Source organism: Eublepharis macularius, chromosome 17 (assembly GCF_028583425.1).
Source record: "Eublepharis macularius isolate TG4126 chromosome 17, MPM_Emac_v1.0, whole genome shotgun sequence".
Taxonomy (NCBI): Eukaryota; Metazoa; Chordata; class Lepidosauria; order Squamata; family Eublepharidae; genus Eublepharis; species Eublepharis macularius.
The window spans coordinates 45,660,009-45,672,398 of NC_072806.1; the positions used below are offsets into that span (position 1 = coordinate 45,660,009).

At 45.3% G+C, this 12,390-nt stretch overlaps 1 protein-coding gene across 1 annotated transcript in view; it reads right to left on the reverse strand.

The window, feature by feature from the left end:
- The window catches only part of BICC1 (BicC family RNA binding protein 1), a 398,003-nt gene that overhangs the window by 331,258 nt on the left and 54,355 nt on the right, over positions 1–12,390 (reverse strand).

Consider the following 12,390-nt stretch of genomic DNA (forward strand, 5'->3'; position numbering starts at 1 on the left):
TCCACCTCTTCTACCGTAACATTTTGGCCATACGTACTTTCACTTATCCCAGCTCAGGACAACCCTGGGTGTGACTCTTTAAGGAACTTTCACCACCTACTTTGTAATGATGCAACATCAACCCTTGAAAAACTACTTTGGCAGCTATGGCAAAAGCTGGTGTTTACTGCCATATTGGGGGGGGGGAATCACTATCTGAGCAAAGATTAATATTATCACTATAATGAATTCTCAAATGGTATATTAAATTAATTTATAAAGTGACTGTGTATATTCATAAATACAGAGAATATAACAATCATCATATGTTCATAAATACAAGAGAATAAATATCAATATTATCAATACATTCCACAACTATTTACAATGTATAAACACATTTTTCAAATTTCTCAATAGCCGTTCTGTTAAGGGTAAACAGTCTCAGTTATCCAGAATATAACTTTGTTTTTCTTCCTTTGTAGGTATGTGTCAAATGTCTCTTAAAAGAACATGAACGGTTCCACGGTTAAGTATTCCAATCAAATCTCTGATGAAGAAAACTTCAAAGGAACCAACTTTAAACTAACAAACATCCACAAGGACCTTTCCCTCCAGGGAACGCAGTTGCGGGTCCCCAGATTCCTGCCCAATACTAAACAACGCATTTCCTCCAAAGCTTTCTCAAGGGCAAACAAGCACAGGTCCAAAGCTAATATGTATCATGCAATATTCTTTCCTCCTAATCGAGAATTGGCACGTGTCTGCAGAATGGCAAGAGAAAAAGATGACCACTGGAACATTGCATTTAATTTCATCAGACCAGCCAGCTGGGTGACCTTGGGCCAGTCATAGCTCTCTCAGAGCTCTCTCAGCCCCGCCCACCTCACAGGGTGATTGCTGTGGGGATAATAATGACATACTTTGTAAACTGCTCTGAGTGGGCATTAAGTTGTCCTGAAGGGTGGTATATAAATTGTATATTATTATTATTGTTATATTTTTGATATATTTATTAAAATAAAGGAATGTGTTTGGTTTTTCTACAACAATGGACCTGGTGGTAGAGATGCAGCATAGCTATTCAGAGCTGAACTGTCCTATCTTGCATCTTTTCTCTAGGGCTGGATGAAACCCAGAAGAGTGAGCATCCCCCATAGAATTTTCATTTTTGTCCCCTTAGACTCCCAACGCAATTATCACCGGCTGCTTTTGAATTCTCCTTAGTGTCGCATCTCGTTCACTACGAAGAGCTGCTGTCCAACAAACGTATGGCCCAAACCACCTCGAGTCCAGACAACCAGCCGTGTGCATTTCCCTGCAGCTGCTCCCGGGATCACCAGCTCCTCCCTCTCCTTCCTCTGTTATCTTCTTGCAGAGGGCACGACTGAAACCTTCCCCGGTCTGATCAAGTTCCAGTTTGCTGTGACTTGTGAATGCAGGACTCTTAGCAAACCAAAGCTCGCTCACTTCCCACAATCCCAGTTTAGAAACACAGCCCCAGTTTACTAAAGCACTGGTATTCAGAAGATGTAGCAAACTGGAGCTTGACCAAATCAAGGAGCTTTCAATCAAGCTCCATTTACAAACACAGAAGGCGGGTGGAAGGAGTGAGGGGGACACAGCATATACATAAACTCATGCCCAAGTGTAGTTTTATTGAACTTTATCATGCAGTCTGAATGCAGTCAAAGATTGGAATTAGGGTTGCCATCCTCCAGGTAGTGGCTGGAGAGCTCCTGGAATTACAACTGGTCTCCAGACCACAGAGATCAGTTCACCTGGAGAAAATGACTACTTTGGGAGGTGGACTCTATGGACTTATGCCATGCCAAGGTCTTTTCCCTCCCCAAACACCACTTTCTCCGGGTCTCACCTCAGATCTCCAAAAAATTCCCAACTTGGAGCTGGCAACCCAAGCTGGAATGCTTAGAATGTCCTTAAAGGAGTAATCATGGTACATGCAACAGCATAAAATTCCATAACCCCTAGAGAGCTTACTTTCTTGTTCAGCCACAACTTATTCCCAGGACATCTCATTCAATAATATCAGTGTACAAGTGAAGTAACATTAACGCTAACTCCTCTGTGGTATTATACGTTACTGCTGTGAACAGGGACTGTCAATAATTACACGAATGCCTTAGCAACAAGGAATTTTTTCTCACTGAGAGAAAGTCACTCCAGTTCCTACTATGCAAACCTTCACATTCACATAGCAAGCATTGCCGTTTCTCAAATGCCGCTTTCCTTTAGAGAGTCATTAATTGACCCCGGGGGGGGGGGGGGGACACACAAAGAAACCAAACCTGCACAGTGTTGGAGCAACACTGAGGTTTTCTAGATACCAAGAATGACTTTTCATACACTTGTACAATTTTCCAATCTTGCTGAAAAGTTAGTTATTTGCTAACTTATTATTGGCTATAATAACAAAAATAATGTATTGTTCAGAAGAACAGTGGGGAAAAATTAAAGTCACTAACCAACTCAATAATTTACTGTTTGATTCAGCTCCATTGGAAATTGCCTCTTGTCTTTTTATGGTAACTAATACAAGTTTAATAGTTAAAATGTTATCAGAACTATTTTTAGATTTACCTTACTTGAGAAAAAGCAGCCGACAACCAAAAGATGATGTATTAAATTGCTTATTTAAAAGAATGTTTACAAATTGATTTTTCGTTTAAATTTTTTTGAGAATTTTAAAATGTCGGTAGTTGTTTAAAAAAAAATAGCAAGATTAAAGTTTAACCAGAATGCAATGAGCAGATATTTCAGATTGTTTTGTCTATGTTGGTCTGGACTGTGATTAGAACAAAGTGGGAGAGTTGTGCAACAGAGGAGATGACAACTACACTGTTCAGAATCCTATCAGATGGTTTAAAGGTTTCATTTAGTTGTAAATTAACATGTTTGAGTTGTTAGATTAACCAACTAGAATGTATCACTGTTTAGGCATTGTATCAAGTAATGGGAAACTTGATTAAGTCAATGATTAGAAAGCATTTTCCCTTCATTGGCAATTGTAGATCAGATTACCTGGCTACTGGAGAGGGGAAGGGGAGAAATAGCTGGGAAAGTCATCTAGATATAAAAACTGACCTACAGCATAAGGGGTCAGTGAACGTAAAGACTCTTCTCAGCACCCAGTGCTACTCTAACCAGCTGCACCACCACTCCTGAGTCGACCCTACATGCCAAGCAAGGTACCCCTCTAGCCTACGCCAGCGATGATTAGCCAGCCCCGCCCCCACAAAAGTCTTCTTCATCTGCCCTGCTGTGAGGCTATCCAATTATCATAAAGGTCTGGTCAAATAGTTCACCAACTGGTAAAGAGTAGAGATATTCTACACTCTTTGTGTTCACAGATGCTGCCCAGAGAATACTCAAGTATGTGTGCTATAGCAGACAAAATGGTAGACAAGGCCTGAGGAGACCCAGATTCAAATCCCTGCTCACTATGAAAGCCTTGGGCCAGTCATAAACTCAGCCTCACCTACCTTATAGGGCTGTTATGATAAAACGGAAGAGACTCATATCTGGTGCCCTGTGCTCCTTAGAGGAAAGGCAGGATAAACTTGTAACAAAGGCCAAATGGTTCCCATGTTGACACACAGATGGTACTAGCAGAGACCTTAAGCTTCCCTAATGGGGCTGGTTTGAGAACAATCTTACTTCCAATCGTGGCATAAGAGATTCACAAGAATGGAGGAACTGACATCTCTGCTTCAAGTCAATGGCAGCAAGTTTTTTATTCCATTTAGTACAACACACAACCTCTGTTAACTTCTGAAATTTAACAAGCTGCATTTTTCTGTTATATTATTTGTAAAATCAGTCCATTTCTCAAGAATGCAGTCTACACTATATACATTACAGGTGTGTTGAAAGCTGTATCTACTGCTAGATATGTGTGTGGGTGTCTGTGGGTGTGGGTGTGTTAAATAATGTGTATTTTCTTGTGGTTTCCCCAGTTACCATGCAATATAGCATTTCATACGCTTCTCATTTTCAGCCAATATGGAGCTGCAGAAGCCCTATCCAACACAAACAGCAGCTAGTTGAAACAGGTGCTAACTATTATAGTATCCATGAACTTCAAGGTTTTGTCTAGTAAACCAATGAAAAAACACTATTGGAACATTCTTAAAGAGATCAATTTTTAAAACAATCTTGAAATTCTTCTTAAGTATTATTTCTACTCAAAACAGTTTACTTCAGCAGGTTTTAATACTTTTCAAAGAGAATAAAGGTTTATGGTGCTCGCAAAATTTTGTTTGAATCCAAATTGCAAGTTTGAAACTATAAGTCTCCTGCAAATATTCTTCAGCTTTGGTTTTTTCTTCAAAGGCAAGCCCTGAAGATTTTCATTAGTGCTGAACAAAGTTGTGTAAGTCAATCTGGGTTCACAGTCCTCAACAAAATGTATGCAGCCTCCTCATATCAAATACAGATCCAGAGGAGTTAGCCGTGTTAGTCTGTAGCAGCAAAATAGTAAAGAGTCCAGTTCAGATGCATCTGACGAAGAGAACTGCAGTTCTCGGAAGCTTATGCTACAGTAAAGTTGGTTAGTCTTAAAGGTGCTACTGGACTCTTTACTATTTTGTATCAAATACAGTAACTTTCAACAGGATGCCTATGTTAGGATGCCCCAAGAGAATGCAAGGAGTCCAAGAGCACTAAAATTTAGACGTCTCCCCAGTCAGACACATGAAGTGTTATCCTCAGGTGGTGTGCACGTGTACACACACCTTTCTTTTTTAATAAATGGGGGAAAGCAGCCTAGGAATGCAAGTCACAGGGCAATAAAGAAAACAAGATCCACGCAAAAGAGTAAGAGCCCCAGGCCAGAGCAGATGTAACCCACTCCCAACCAGGGATGCATTGGAAGAGCAGAAGGCGTGGCACGGACAGACTCCTAAAGACTTTCAATAGCGAGCTGACTAGAAGATAACATCTAACGCCATTGCTTGCAACATAGAGAAGTGATGGCAGAGTAACTCTCTCTGTCTGCACTACGGCCCCGACACACAAAGCCGTTTACATCATGTTCTCTTCCATTTTTTATCCTAACAACCTTGTTGAGTGTTGAGTTAGGTTGAGTGTGTGTGACTGGCCCACAGTCACCCATGGCAGAGTGGAGATTCAACTAGCTGTAATTTTTAGTAGTCATCCTCTCTGTTTGTACAAGTCACTTTCACAGCTAACTCCTCTGAATCACCCAGAAATTGGTCAACTCATTACTAACCAAGTGCTGTCAGCATGCTTTGAGGTTCACCTCATTCACCCTTGTGAACATTTGCTATCATACTTCAGATGGGAAAGCAACGTTGACATGGTTATTTGGGATCAACAAAGGCCACCCGCATATTACAGATGATTTGCATTTCTGCTGTTCCATCCCATTCTACACAACCGATCCGACCCAAGCCACGCAGTCGCGTCCGACCCTCGGCCACTCCGCAGATCGTCCCCCCGCCAGGCCTTTCTGTCCTATGGCGCGTCGAGAGAGATCCACACAGCCTCGCAGTGAAGGTTTTACAGGGTAGTCCGCCGTTGCTTTCCCCAACCCAACACACTTAGCCGCACGACAGCCACGGATGGTAAGTCATACGTCGCCACCCCCTCGGCACTTTGAGCCGGTGCGGGATAATTCTACACAACACCCCCCCTCCCAATTCTCAGGGATCCAATCCAAAGTCTACATGGAACAGAGGCCCAGAGGCAGAGAACAGTCCACCCATTTCCTCCTCCTCCCACTTCCATTTTTACTCAGCATCTGCAGATACAACAGGAAAAGAAATGCCACAGGAGCAAACTGGTGCACTCAAAATGTAGGGGCCTTTCCAAGCATGCTCCCAGAACACTCACAAGGATACTCAAGATACTCAGAGAGCCAGCATGGTTAGAATATCAGACTAGGATCTGGGAGAACCGGGTTCAAATCCCCCCTCTGCTGTGGAAATTTCACAGTGACTTTGGGCCAATCACATACACTCTGCCTAACCTACCTCACAGGGTTGTTCTGAGGATAAAACAGAGGTGAGGACAACTATGTAAGGCACGTTGAGTCCCTATTGGGGAGAAAGAGTATAAATGAAGTAATTAAATAAATAAATATTAAAGGAAATCCAAGGAGCACAGTTGCCAAACTCCATGAGATCATAAGCGAGGAAATCGCTCTTACTGCTCTTAGAAATCATTTTCGAAACCATGACTGGGCTCCAAGGCAGTGGTTCTGCCACTTTCAGACTTTAAGTGCCAGAATCCCTGCTGGAAGACCCCAAGATTGTTTCCTCAGAAACCTAACTTTTCTCAACTATCTGGTATTTATTAAGGTCCCATTTTAATTGTGTTTTATTTTTATTGTTTTAATAACTGTATTTTATTCTTGTAAGATAAATTTCTATTTTTACTGTTTTTTAACTTTGTATTGTGATGGCCTTTGGCCATATACAATTAAACCTACTGCTGCTGCTGGAAGAGCAATTCTGGCTACAGAAAGCTGCCTCAAGGGAAGGATTTCTGCCTAGAGCCCAAATTGCTCTCCCAGGAGAGGCAAGTGCCAGAATCTCTGCTGGGAGTGCAATTCTAGGCGGAAAGATTTACTTACACAATACTTTATACATGCTATGGAAGAACAATCTTACAACTGAATATAGAGGTGGAAAATACACTGCATAGCTTCACTAAGTTTTAGGGAACCTAAAGATGGTTAAGACAATTTTGATGGACTGCTCGTTGGAAGCCACGTGGAATGGAATTAGGCACAATGAGCAGAACACGGGACAGATGACTCCTGCTGGAGTGCACAATCCCATCCTAAGTTCTTCTCTATATAGGGCCATACTTAAATGGTTTCCCCATTGTTGCTAGTTTCAGGTGGGTTGGTCTGCAGTAGAACAGCAAGATTCAAGACCAGTAGTATTTTAAAGACCAACAAGATTTCCAGGGTATAAGGTTTTGAGAGTCAAAGATCCTTTGCTGCTGTGGCTCACGATGCAGTGTATTAACAGAAGAGCTTCAACAGGAAAGCTTTTCCCACATTTTCCTTCCTGAAGCAGTCAGGGGAAAGGCACATCTCCACAATGAAAGGAGCGATGATGTTTTAAATAAAAACCTTTGAATTCAGAGAACCTAACAGATAGTTATAGTGCTGTAATAATATGTCAATTGTCTATTTTTTTGAGAAGCCTCCCAACCAGGGGGGCGGGGGATAGCCACTTGGGGCCTGGGGCAAGGAAAATGGCACCCATGGAGGCCACACCAGACTCTCCCTTCCAGACAGGGGCCACCCTGCTCTTGCAGAAATCTTCACAAAACACCGCCGCAAAGTAGTCTGGAACAATCACAGGAAACAGGGAAAACACACACAGAAGTAATATTGTGGGCAAGCATGAAAAAACCCTGCTTCCAAGAAGCATCCACGCCAGGGTAAGCAATGCATATGTAAGTGATCAAAATCAAATTTCGCAGTCGTCTTGCCTGAATACAGCTCCAGCTGCACCGGGATGAATCTGTGCTGCACAATGTGAATACAAGTTGTGACAGCAGTAAGAGTGAACATCAGTGATCAATTGCAGATTAACTGTGCTGTACATTCGGAATTGTATGCAAGTAGCATGTCAGGTCCAGTGTATATCTAAACTGTACTGACTCCATTTTCTAATGCTTCTAGTGTTTAAGTGCTTTCTTCCCAGGTGCACCAGTTCCCAGGCAGCATTCCCACCCGAGGCGACTGTTTTGTCTAACACCGTTCCACCAAGCATTGGCCTTGAAGGAGAGCAGCTTCTCAGGACTGAGAGATATTGTTTTGAGAACTGTGGGGGGAGGCAAATCCAGATGGGGATTGTTACTTTGTACCTCATGCTTTGCCCTTCATTGGTAACAATGACTGTGTACCATCCTGAGTCTCCTATTCAGGACAGTGGACTATAATGGACCTTTTCTGCAGTAAAGTTTCCTTGTTCAATCAATGGACTCCTGTTTGCTTTTGAAAGGGAACCTGTAGGAAGAGCCTTATCTAGCCACAAGCTGACATTTTGTTACCAATCATGCCTGAGTCGGGCCCAGCGGAATCCAAGGTAGTCCCGGACAGGGATCCTTTGTTTGATCCGTATGCGTCCCCCGACAGTCAAACAGTGCAACCCCAAGAATCTCATGTGCCAGCCGGGGCTGGAGCTTCGACGTCTACATCGCCTCTCATCGACCTCAGCAGTGAAGGGACAAGGCCAACGGCTACCGCTCTCCCCTTGATCTCGCTACCAACCCCGTCGGAGTGGGGAGCCAGACCCCGAGAAACGCGAGAGCGCAGGGCCGGAGGGCTTCATCCAAGAGTTTCGATGGACGGACGCCGAAGCCTAGAGACTGTCCCTGAGCTGGATAGCAGCCAACCGTGGCTGTTTTGGAACAGGACGGCCGAACAGACGGACGGGAACACATCTCGCCGCGGCGCCCTGAGTTGGGATTATTCGGAACTTGCCCCATGGAAAGAGCCAACGGACGTTCCTGAACAAAGTTGGGTGCAAATGCAAAGTCGCACCCATGCTGTAGATTCCGGCATCTCGGCAGTGACGGGCCTAGCCAAAGGAATTCTAGCAGCGAGATCACGAATCGATCAAGGAGATCCTCCGCCTTGGGGGCCGTTTTCCCCGGTGAGTACAACCGAGGGAGGTTCCGTGATGGGGCAACCGGGTCCTAGCCGAATGCAACAGTTGGAAGCTAGGCTGATTGATATGGAGGAAAGTTTGGCTCATGCCATTCACCTAATCTCAACGTTGGGGGCAGGGGAGAGAATCTCACCTGAAGAAATGGCGGTACAAATCGCCACCCTCCAAAGTGTCATGTCCTATCCAGTGGAGGACGCCCCGCAGCAGCCGCTGCCTTCGGGAGAGGAGGAATACTGTCCTGGAGAACCGGGAGAGTCACCCGCGGACCTCCCTAGAAAAGACGAAACCCCGCCGCGCGGGGATACTCCAGTTGAGGTACCTGGAGAGACTCCAACAGAAACCCCTAAATCGGACGGGGATCCATCTCCCAAGGAGACTCCAGCGGAGGAGCCTAGAGAGGAGGAAGAAGGGCCAACCCGTCCAACCGAAACGACGGTGATACCCCCTCCCGCTTCTCCAACAACAGTTCGGCCGGATCAGACGGAAGAGCCTCCGGCCCCTTCTGAGGAGGAATTACCGCAACGACCGCTAGAAGTGGTTCCCATTCAACAAACCCTGGCTCCATTTCCCACTCTCCAACGCCCGATTCCCGCGCCACGCGCGAACAGAGGCCGCGGCGCTTCCCAAAGGCCCGCCTCAGAGAGAGGTCTGGAAGCGGAAGAAGTTATGGAATACGACCCCGCTTCCCCAAACGCAGAAGTCAATCCAGAAAGCCCCCAGTCGGGAAACGAGATGGATCTGTCGTAAAAGGGCCCAAACGACAGATCCGCCCCAAGCCCGTCCCTGCACGGAACCGGCCGCCTGGGTCCATCTTATTCATGCCAGTGACTCTAATCAACCCTGAGAGAAAAATGCACATCCGAGTGCAAGCCCTTATCGACTCGGGCTGTTCGAGAGACATCATCGCCCCAGCTCTAGTCAATGGACTAGTCTTACCAACTCGGGAATTACAAAATCCAGTAATCTTTGAACAAATGGATGGCACCAATATGAACCCTGTTACCACTGAAACCATCCCAGTGATCACAGGCATGGGACAACATTGGGAAAAGAGGTCTTTTGTCATCAGCTCCACCGCCAAATACCCGTTAATTTTAGGCAGCAAGTGGCTATGTGATCACAATCCCTACATAGACTGGGCACAAGGATGTATCACCTTCAGTCATGCCAACTGCAAAAATCACCGTTGGAACCAAAACTGGGGCAATGATCCAACTCATACTGAAAAGGCCCTTCTTACTCAAGAGGAAATCAACCAAATACCCGAACCGTATTGGCCTTTTCTAAACGCTTTTTCCGAGGAGGAAGCTGATTCTCTACCCCCGCACCGACGAACGGACTGTGCGGTGGAGATTTTACCCGGAGCCTCACTGCCCAAAGGACGACTCTATCCCATGAGTCTCCATGAACGAGAAGAACTCCGGAAATTCATCGACACCAACCTCCAACGAGGGTTCATCCGCCCAGCCAACAGCCCCCACGCCGCTCCGGTTCTCTTCGTGAAAAAGAAGGATGGGGGACTACGACTGTGCATGGACTTTCGAGGACTTAATGCAGTGTCCACCAACAACGCCTATCCTATACCACTCATCCGAGACCTTCTCAACGTCGTGGCCCAAGGTAAGATCTTTACAAAATTAGACTTAAAAGATGCTTACTTCCACGTCCGTATCAAGGCAGGGGATGAGTGGAAAACCGCATTTAATACGCCCCTCGGCCAATATGAATACCTAGTTATGCCTTTTGGATTGACGGGAGCCCCGTCTGTATTTATGTCCATGATAAATGAAGTTCTGCACGAATTTTTGTACAAAGGGGTGGTGGTGTACCTTGATGATGTCTTAATTTACTCAGACACAGAGGAAGAACATATTCAAATGGTACAAAAGGTCCTGGCCACCTTGATGAATAATAAACTGCCCATCAAGTTGTCCAAATGTGAATTCCATAAAACCGAACTCACTTACCTTGGGTATTGCATCTCCCAAGAGGGTTTAAAAATGGATCCAACCAAAATACAAGTGATTCAAGAATGGCAAACACCCACCACCCGTAAAGAACTACAATCCTTCCTGGGGTTTGCCAACTTCTATAGAGACTTTATAGCAAATTTCGCCCAAATCACGCTCCCCTTAACAGAATTGTTAAAAACAAAAGATAAAGGGGACCAAGCTAAGAAACCCTCCTCCAAACTACAATGGACCTCCGATTGCCAAACTGCTTTCGAATGCCTGAAAAAGCAATTTGTAACGGAACCCATCCTCTCCCACCCCAATGAACAGTCCCCTTTCGTAGTGCAAGTCGACGCCAGCGATACGGCAATAGGGGGAGTTTTACTGCAGAAGGGGGAGGATGGAAAGTTGCGGCCTTGTGCGTTCTTGTCTAGAAAATTTTCGGAGGCGGAAAGGAATTGGAATGTGTGGGAGAAGGAGGCTTTTGCAGTAAAAGCAGCTCTTACTAACTGGAGACATTGGCTGGAGGGGGCGCGATACCCCTTCGAGGTCTGGACAGATCATAAAAATCTGGAGGCCCTCCGAAGCCCACGCAGACTGAATGCCAAGCAATTGCGATGGGCGGAATTCTTTTCCAAATTCAACTTCACTCTAAATTATCTCCCGGGCAAAACTAACTTTTTGGCGGACGCCCTATCGCGCATGCCCCAACACAAGAGCAAACGGGAGGAGACTGTCGACACGGTCTTCTCGCCTACGCAACTTGGGGGCGTGGTGACTACTCGCAGTCGAGCCAAACAGCCCCTCCCGGCCAACCAGGAGTGGAAATCGAAACTTAAAACTGAGGTGGAAAAGGAGGGGGATAAGGCTCCGCGAAACAAACTGGTCCAATCCCCACAGGGGGATTGGCTAGCTGGGAGCAAGTTTTATGTCCCAGACAGCCTCCGGCTGGAAGTTTTGCAGCGCTGTCATGATGCTCCCACTGCTGGTCATTATGGGTATCTAAAAACATTGCATCTAATCCAAAGGCAGTTCTGGTGGCCGGGCATGCGCAAAGACATTTCCCAATATGTTAGTTCCTGCCCCGTTTGCCTCAGCGCCAAAACCAGAAAAGGAAAACCTCCGGGTCTCCTGCAACCATTGGAAACACCCAACAGACCTTGGGAAATAATATCTATGGACTTTATCACTGATCTACCTATTTCGAAAGGACATAATTGCATTTTAGTCGTGGTAGATCTGTTCTCCAAACAAGCTCATTTTATTCCCTGTACTGCTATACCCACCGCTCGAAAACTAGCAGATTTATTTTTAAAACACATCGTAAAATTACATTCTTTTCCGTCCAAGGTGATTTCGGATCGCGGCGGACAGTTCGTTGCCAACTTCTGGCGGGAGCTTTTGAGAATGTTGAATATTGAGCAAGGCATCAGCTCAAGCCACCACCCACAAACCGACGGACAATCCGAAAAAACAAACCAAATACTAGAACAGTTCCTTCGTTGCTACATTAATTTCCAACAAGACAATTGGGTAGACCTTCTCCCTTTGGCCGAATTCTCATATAACAACAGTGTACACGCTTCAACTGGAGAAGCCCCTTTCAAAATTGTCTATGGAGCTCACTTCAATCCCTTCCCGTTCGACGCTCCCCCTCTCCATTCCTCTAATTTGCCAGATGTATCTTCGTGGTGGGGGGAGGCAGCGCAACAATGGACTCTTATTAAGAAACATCTTGAAAAAGCCAAACTGGATTACAAAAAATACGCAGATCGCCATCGTGTGGC